The sequence below is a fragment of the Vicia villosa genome, linkage group LG5 (genome assembly GCF_029867415.1).
Source record: "Vicia villosa cultivar HV-30 ecotype Madison, WI linkage group LG5, Vvil1.0, whole genome shotgun sequence".
In the NCBI taxonomy this organism is placed as follows: Eukaryota; Viridiplantae; Streptophyta; class Magnoliopsida; order Fabales; family Fabaceae; genus Vicia; species Vicia villosa.
Genome location: NC_081184.1, coordinates 150015634 through 150025389, shown reverse-complemented (window position 1 = coordinate 150025389; position 9756 = coordinate 150015634).

Below are 9756 nucleotides of genomic sequence, written 5' to 3'. Positions count from 1 at the left end.
TACAAAGGCATAACATACTACGTATACCTAATCCTAACCCCCGACTTCTCCTCTGCTGCCAATAACCCAAAACATTATGTGTCTTAGTAAGAATAGAACGTGCTAGGGAAACTGCATCTTCTCCACCTATCTCAAACAGCTCAATCTCTATGCCCTCTCTCGTAATCCGCATAATATTTCGACAGATCGGCAACATATCAATGGCACAGTCATCCCTAACCTGCTCATTCTCCAGGATCTCCTTATGAGCAGCCCTAGGTGGACGTCTAGGAGCGTTTGGTGTCATAATAGGGTGTGACACATTATAGAAGCAAGTCATGTAACCCTTAACATAATGCCACTGACTAGTGGCAAACATGCTCTGACACTCCTTTGGTACCAGATAACTCTCGTAATCTGCTAATATTTCATCAAGATGTCGATAGACGATGCTGATATGAGCGACCGCCAAGGGGATCTCAAAATGATCTGCACAAATCCAAATTGACGCATGCGTCCCTCTGACAAATACATGTACATCAAATTACTCCTACATGTCAACCGCCCGGAGTAATATGAAATGGAGTCTAAGGGAATAGTTCCAGGTGAATGACGTATGGTGTCCAGTCGATGTCATCATGTTGAGTCCCGTCAATATACACATGAAATGGCCGCACACCATCATTCCCTTTATGGGAGCAATACATGTTAGCATATGGGTAATCCTTAGTATATCCTAGCACACGATCAAACTCATGTATGAGGTGAAAGTGCGATAGGATCCATCATTGTAAATGAATAAAAAAAATACATTAGTAACAAATGTAAAAAATTTGTTTTTAAATTAAAGGGTTAAATATATGATGCTCCCTGCCATTAGGGCGAGATTCGGTTTTGCCCCCCTGAAGTTTTTTTTGTAACTCGCCCTCTATAAAACAAAGATTATGTTTTCTCCGCCCCCTATCCCTTGTTTGGCTGACTGTGCATGAGGAATCTGACTGAGTGGGCATTTGAATTCTTTTGCTTATTAAACATAGTAAAAAAAGGGATTCAAATGCCCAGTCAGCCAGATTCCTCATGCACAGTCAGCCAAACAAGGGATAGGGGGCGGAGAAAACAGAATCTTTGTTTTATAGGGGGTGGATTACAAAAAAAAAAACTTCAGGGGCGCAAAATCGAATCTCGCCCTAATGGCAAGGGGCATCGTGAAAACTTCAAAACTAAAGAAAAAACCACGACCGTTGTCAAATGATAACCAGAGAATAACACTATGTGAAAATTGTTACAACACAAAGATTACACTCAACCACCCAAGGCCCTAATACACTCGCACTCTTCAAAGAAAATATTTAACTACCAATCACAATACTCTAAAACAAGAGTATAAGAGAAAATATAAAGAGTCAAATATAAGCTTAAAGTGCTTTTGACTGGTACATCTTGTAAATAAAAACTTGAATCCTATATATAGCCTTGGACTCACTTTTCCTTCATAAAAATAAGCGATGTGGGACTTCTTCAACATATATATTTTCAACCAAACCCAACACCCTTGATGGGAAGGAGCAAAAGGCTAGCAACATTATCTAGTGTAATCTTCATATTGCCAATGAGGAAGTGGAAAGATGATGTTTCTTTATGTCATCTCTCATCAAAAGTCCCCTGCATGCCATGGTTGATGGTTGCGCACCCAGAAAAACACATACTGGCAAGACCGGAGTATCTTATGACACTTTGGAACCACTCATCCTTAGGATGATAAAGATTGTGAATATGTTTGGCATGGTTAATATATTTCAAAGAATCGTGTTCTTGTTGTAAAGAAAAATATAACAATATCAGTCGAATTAAATTTGTTTAAAACAAACAAATTACAACCGTTAACAAATATATCTCTCCAGCCCAGACATGCAGAGCAACGTGGTCTCCATAATGTATCAGTAATGATGTGTCACTAGGCCTTCCTGGATAAGAGTCTGCAAGTAGAGGGAGATCATCATGTGCAACAGGGGCTTCATCATAGTGTACGTGAACCTAGGATGAGGAGCCCAATGAGAGGCGGCTCCTAGAACCCGAAGCTTCTCCGTCATGAGGCCTATGGACATTTTCCCGCATAACCGTGGCCTGCTCATTTTGAAGATCCCTCTCGCGACGAACGGATGCAGTTAGGGTTTCCCAACTGAGTATCATTTTGTTGTTGTTTGCAGCCATTCTCTTGGAAAAAAGACATTGGTTTGAAATTCTGTAGCAGAAAAGACCCATTTTGAATATACATCGCCAAAAAAAACTCTGTGTTTTGCTTCAATGGCAGAATCAGTTCCTAATCTCGCCCTAACTACCCAAAAAACATCTAAGTTATAGTGCATGTTTATAACATTACCTATTTCAAAATCTAATACTACCCAATGTAAACTATTTTACCTAACACATTCATCAAAAGTAAAACAAAAAAGTTAAATGAGAAACTTACTCAAAAAGTATTGATGAGGATGAATACTTTTCAATGTAGTATATGGAGTGAGTTGGTATTGGTAAGATTGAAGTAGATGTTCTTTTGTTGCTTAAAAAAATAGACTAGAATAATGTTGCTCAGGAGCTCCAATGGGGAAGAAAAAGATTCAATAGAATGAAGAAGGAGAAGAATGAGGGTTTGCACGCGCTATATATAGATTAAAAATTTTCGGAGATGTATCTTTGAAAATTTCCCTTAGTTTAAAAACAAGGGTTAATTTGGAGATGCATCTGCGAACAGACCCTGAAACACATTCAGAGATGCATCTCCATATTAAAGTTGGGCAAAGTGATGGGTGCTTAACAATTAGCACTTATTTTGTTTGAAAATGGAGCGTCCGAAGAATCAACTCCGGACTTTGGGGGCATTTTTTTATTTTTCGTCAAGGGCTTAGGAGAATATTAAAAGGTGGGAAAAGTAATTGACTTAAAAAATATGAGAATCTATACATGTATATAAGAAATGGAAAATGCACTAAAGGTGGAAAGATCAAGGCAAACTAGGGACGCCATACATTCCTAACAACAAGCATAATCACACACTACATGCTCAAATAACAAGAAATGATTAACTATTGCCTATTTTTGTGCTTGAAACATGTGAAAGTATACACAATCAACTCAATATCAAGTGACAAGAAAGATATCGAACTCGTAAGAATCGTGTTTTAATAATTCATTAATCATATGGAATAATAAAGTAACTTATGAGCTAAAAGATAATAAAGTTTAATAACATTTCACAAGTTTGCATGCATTAAAAAGTAATAGTAACAAGAAAAAAGTTTGAATCAAGTTTTAGAAGATTGTTGGACAATGATCTATTGCATAATTTTATCTAATGTATATGATGTCATGTTATGTTATATAATATGTGGCCAGAGTTAAACCTTATGGAACAATGTCATTAGAAGTAATGGTTCATTAAGATTATCTTATGATATGGTAATTGGATCAAACTCAGTATCAACAAGGGTTGGGTCGACAAAAGTCAAAGTTTTGCATGCTATAGTTGATGTCCGTATAATCATGTGGTTCTTGAAATATGCTATGTTGTTAGCATTTCGAATTGGGTCAGTCTGTTAGCCCAATTATTTAAGTTAACTTGTCACTTAGGGTGTGTTTGATTCGGGGTAGATGGAGGGGAGGGGAGGAAAAATTTCTAACTAAATATGTTTGGTTCAAATTTAAGAAAGGGAGGGGAGGGGAGGGGAGCAAAATTCCTCCGAACCACACTTTTTGCTTCCCTCCGAATTGGGGGGATTTGGAGGGGAGGGGAAAGAATCTCAATTTTAATACGTAAAAAATTATTATATTTACTAAAATATCCTCAGTTTAATTTTAATATTTCAAAATTATTTAATTTCTTTCGTCTTAATGCTTCTCTTCTATCTGATTTTTCTCGATTGTTTCTATCAACTTATTATAACTATTATTATCCACCTTCAAATTATTTTCAATTTTTTTTACTTAATACAAATCATAATCATTGCATTATTTTTATAATTTTTTTAATATTTATTTATGTTTAATTTTTTTATAATTTTGTTATTTATCCTATTATATTTTCTTTTATATCAAGTTTTAAATCATTCACTTTATTTTATTTTTTGTTTATTCATTTTATTAAAAATTTTAAATTATTAGTTTTAATAATAAATTATTTTATGCATTTGTTTAGTTAGATGATTCATCATAATTTAAAAATTATTATTAGCATATAGTTTCATTTGTGTCAGAGAGTTATAATCTGAATCAAGTGTACTCAGTTTATTAATGTTATGGTAAATTATAACGTTTTAGTCCTTTAATATTAAAAAATTGATTACCAAAAAAATATTTATGAATTTTCATATTTAAATATTATATCACTTATATAAGATCATAAGGGTAAAAATGTAATTTATTAATAAAACTCCCTCTCCTCCCTTCCTGAACCAAACATATTTTTAATTAAAACCCCTCCCTTCCCCTCCCCTCTCTTATTTTGAACCAAACACTTATTTGATTAAAAAAATTCCTCCTTTCCCCTCCCCTTCCCTCCATTAAACCCTCCCCTCCCCTCCCCCCATCTGAACCAAACGGACCCTTAATTTAGCGTGTTGCTTAAGTTAGCTTAGTAGTATACAAATAGACTGGTTCCCTCAGGTTATTGAGAGAGAATTGATTGTTGTTATTCACTTGAATATTTTAACCTTAATCGAGAAAGTGAATAGTAAAAAAGTTATAATCAATCTTGATTTCTTCTTCTTCCTTATTCTTTTTTTTTTTTGTAAAACTGAAGGGTTTCTTGTGTTTGTTCAAGAAACTCAATTTTTCTCATAGTTTTAATTTGTTCTTGACGACGCTCGTTCCAACAAACTTGTGCGGTGAGCATTGAGAAGAAGATGTTGTCAACAAAGTATGAGATTGAGAAATTTATCAGAGTGAATGATTTCAGTCTATGGCGCTTGAACAATTTGAATGAAAGAAAGCAACACGAGCCATCATCTGTTGGGGAAGAATTGTACGTAAAAGGAAAATTTTCGAAGAAGGATGGTAAGTTTGAGAAGAAGAAAAGTAAAGGTCTACAAAAGTCTTATGGTGGATATGCTCCTGCTATTAGGTGTTACCACTGTAAGAAGGAAGGTCATACCAGAAAATTGTGTCCAGACAAGTTGAAGAGTTATGGTGATGGCAAGGACAATGGCAATGCAACCATTGTTCAAGATGATTATGAATCCTCTAATGTTGTGGTGGCTTCTAGCGGAGATTCGAGAAGGAATGAATTATAGATTTAGGTTGCACTTGGCACATGACTCCAAACAAAAATTTGTTTGAGGAATTATGCGATTAAAATGGTGGATCGGTATTGTTGGGAAACAACTAACTTGCAAGATTGCAAAAATTGGATCAGTTAGATTCAAGCTTCATAATGAGTTAATAACGTTGTTGATTGGTGTCATGTATGTACCTGATCTCAAGAGGGATTTGATTTCTCTTGGTGAATTTGATAACAAAGGATATACTTTCAAAGAAGAGCGAGGTATTCTAAGGGTAATGAAGGGGTTGAAGGAAATCTTGAGAGGCATTAAGAGGCAAGGCCCGTATACCCTTGAGGTTGACGTTATAAGTGGTTCAACATGAAGGATAGAAAAACACTTAGAAAGGGGGGGTTTGAATAAGTGTAGCTTTAAAACTTGTAAGATAAAAACAATTTGCACAATGATTTTTATCCTGGTTCGTTGTTAACTAAACTACTCCACTCCACCCCCTTGGAGTGATTTACCTCACCTGAGGATTTAATCCACTAATCACACAAGATTGCAATGGTTTTCAACTTAGACAACTTCTAAGTCTTCTAGAGTATACTGATCACAACCTGATCACTCTAGGAACAATCTGCTTAGATACCCTTTAAGACTTTCTAGAGTATACTGATCAACAACTTGATCACTCTAGTTCTTACAACTTAATGTAAACAAATTCTAAGAGTTACAATGCTTCTTATAAAGCTATTATCACAACTGTGATTTTCTCTTAAGATTAAGCTTAATCTCACTAAGATATTACAACAGCAATGTAGTGAGGTTGAAGATGAAGTTTGAGAGCTTTTTGAATTTGACAGCGTTTCTGTATATTTGCGCAAGTGTTCTTTTTAGCTTCTCATCAGAACTTCTATATATATAGGCGTTTGAGAAGATGACCGTTGGGAGCATTTAATGCTTTGCGTAATCCGTACATCATTGCATTTAATGTTTCACTCTTTTGTCAACTACCTCGAGCCTTGCTTTCGCTGTGTCTACTGACGTTGCCTTTAATAGCTTTCAACGTTCCTTTTGTCAGTCAGCGTAGCCTGCCAGCTAGTACTTGCTTCTGATCTGATGTTTGTGTAAACAACGTTTGAATATCATCAGAGTCAAACAGCTTGGTGCAGAACATCTTCTTGTCTTCTGACCTTGAAGTGCTTTTGAGCGTGATACCATGAGAACTTCAGTGCTTCTGCTTCTGATCTCAAGTCCTTTTGATGCTTCCATAGACCATGTTCTGATTTTGCTTGACCATCTTCTGATGTCTTGCCAGACCATGTTCTGATGTTGTATGCTGAACCTTCTGAGTCAGTGCCTCTTGCGCTGATTTTGTGCATACTCTTTATATAATTCCTGAAATGGAAATTGCATAGTGTTAGAGTACCACATTATCTCATACAAAATTCATATACATTGTTATCATCAAAACTAAGAATATTGATCAGAACAAATCTTGTTCTAACAATCTCCCCCTTTTTGATGATGACAAAAACATATATAAATGATATGAATTTGCAATCAGAATATCAGACGGCTAAAGACAATTACACAGCTATAACATAAGCACATAAACATAGTGTGTGAATATGTCTCCCCCTGAGATTAACAATCTCCCCCTGAAATAAATACTGGAAGAAATTTATAAATAAAGGACTTCCCAGATTATTTTCCATTTCAGTTGAGACGATCACATATGCTTAGATCTTCAGAACATTCATAGCTTCTGATTCTTGCTTCTATAGGACAGCTTCAGAGCTTGAATTTCTTCTTGAATCATTGCATGCTAGATTGTATCAGAACATTGTTGAATGTACCAGAGCATCATCAGAGCATCTCTACATCCTGAAATGTTACAGAACAAACTAAACGACAAAAGTTAGAGCATGAATGAATCAGAACATAAAATATGTATCAGAACATATAATATGTATCAGAGCAAAAACAACAATGTTTCAGAGCATATTTAGAACTAAAACATGCATCAGAACATATAAGGAATAAGAATGTGTTAGAGCATATTCTATCATCAGAATATCATAACATTCTTCCTTCTTGCTTCTGATCCTTGAAGGTTCATAGCACTCAGCTTGCTTCAATTTCCATGAGCTTGATTCCATACAGAATTGCTTTTCCCCATGTTTTTGCTTCTCATGTTGAGCTTTTAAGAAGATCTTCACTTCCTGCAAAACACTCAAAGCCATAGAACTTGCAAATTATTGTTAGAAATGTGGAGGCTTTCTCCCAGCAACTGATAATAAAAATCAGATCATTTATCACATTTTCTCCCCCTTTTTGTCATAACATCAATAACACAAAAGATTCAGATGAAAAACAAAAACAATATGAGAGAAAAGAAGGATAACTTTCATTGATAGCAAAAGAGAATTATCAGAAAGTACAAGGAAGATGCATAGAAGACAGATGCAAGAAACAAAGAAAAACTACTAAGACACAAAAGGACTAAGACGACCCTAGCTTAGACATAATCTTGGCCAGCATGTCATGAATCCCAGCATTGCTCTCAGTCTGCCTCTCCATGAAAGAGCGGAACTCAGCATTGGTGTCTTCTTGCTTGTCCATACGAGAAGCTAGCTCAGCTTGGTTCTTCTGAATAACCTCTAGAGTCTTCACCAGAAGAGAGGGTTCACCAGAAGAAGCTTCACAACTTCTGTTCAGAGGGACAACATTCCCAACAACAGCATCCATTGTTAGATCATCATATTGATTTTCCTCAACAGGAATAGACTCAACAGGATGATCTTCAGCATCAGCTTCTCAGTAATCACAACTTCATGCCCTAACACGAAGGAGATGATTGCAGTTGGAGTAACCGTTGCATGAGCCCAGAAATCTTTTACAAGAGCCGGATAAATTGGTCCAACCAATCTATCAAGGTAGCTTGACCATCCTTGTGCCATTGTCTTTGCTTCAGGTTTGAAACCATGTGCTCTCAGATTTTCAAAGTCCACTAAAGACTCACAAATAACTTCCATCTCTGCAGTAGGAATGGAACAGGTCTTCAATGGAGCAAAACCACGCTTGCTCATAACCAGTTGAGTGGAAGACATTTCTGCTTGGTTTGAGGAACTTGACGAAGGGTTCATGATGAGATGCTAAGTTTCAGACACAAATTAGGGTTTTTGCGCTGAATGCAAAGAGAGAGAGAGACGAATGAAGAGAGAGAATGAAAAAGATGAAGGGGAGTATATAAAAGGTTGGAAAGAAAAAAAAAATAACTGCAAAAAAAAAATGGTTTAAGAGAAATGATTACAGAAAAACATGACATCAATTTGCATTTAATGAGATATGACGTTAGGAGAGATAAAGTGACAAAATGAAATGATTTGCACAGTTACCTAGGGCGGCGTCTCCTCAACTGCACGCATGCTTGTCCAAAAATAGTGAACACGTGTTCATTTTCTGGAAAACTGGTGACAACTGTTTTACTTTAAAAGAGATTCTGAATCATCTTAGATAAAGAAACGTTAGTAATAACAGAATCAGAACTTCTAATTGATCATTATCAGAACTTCTTGTATGCACATAATCTCAACACATTTCAGAATTTAACCATACATAAGATCTTCTCATCTTCTCATTCTGGGCATAAATCCATACTGATATTCTTCAGAATGAACTTAAACCTATCTTCAGCAAGGGGTTTTGTAAAGATATCAGTCCATTAATGGTCTATATCCATAAAGTTTAAAGAGAGAACACCCTTCTGAACATAGTCCCTAATGAAATGATGTTTGATCTCAATGTGTTTAGCTTTGGAATGTAAGATAGGATTCTTAGATAAACATATGGCAGAAGTATTATCACAGAAGATATGGATGTTACTCTCATATATTTGATAATCTTCTAGCTGACTCTTCATCCAGAGCATTTGTGTGCTACAACCAGCAGCAGCAACATATTCTGCTTCTGTTGTTGAGAGGGCAATGGTAGCTTGCTTCTTGCTGTACCAGGAGATCAGATGACTTCCTAGAAATTGACAACTTCCAGAAGTACTCTTCCTTTCAATTCTATCTCCAGCATAATCAGCATCACAGAATCCTACTAAGTTGTATTCTTTAGATTTTCTGTAGACTAAACCAACATTAGTAGTACCTTTCAGATACCTCAGAATTCTCTTAACAGCAGTTAAGTGAGATTCTCTAGGATTTGATTGGAATCTAGCGCACAAACAAACACTGAATAGAATGTCAAGTCTAGAAGCAGTTAAATATAGAAGAGATCCAATCATACCTCTGTACAACTTCTGATCTACCTTCTTACTTACCTCATCCTTACCTAGAACACACGTTGGATGCATAGGAGTTTTGGCTTCTTTGCTTTCAGAAAGATTAAACTTCTTCAGAAGTTCTTTCACATACTTCGTTTGATGAACATAAGTTCCATCAGAAGTTTGATTGATTTGAATCCCAAGAAAATACTTGAGTTCACCCATCATACTCATTTCAAATTCAGCCTG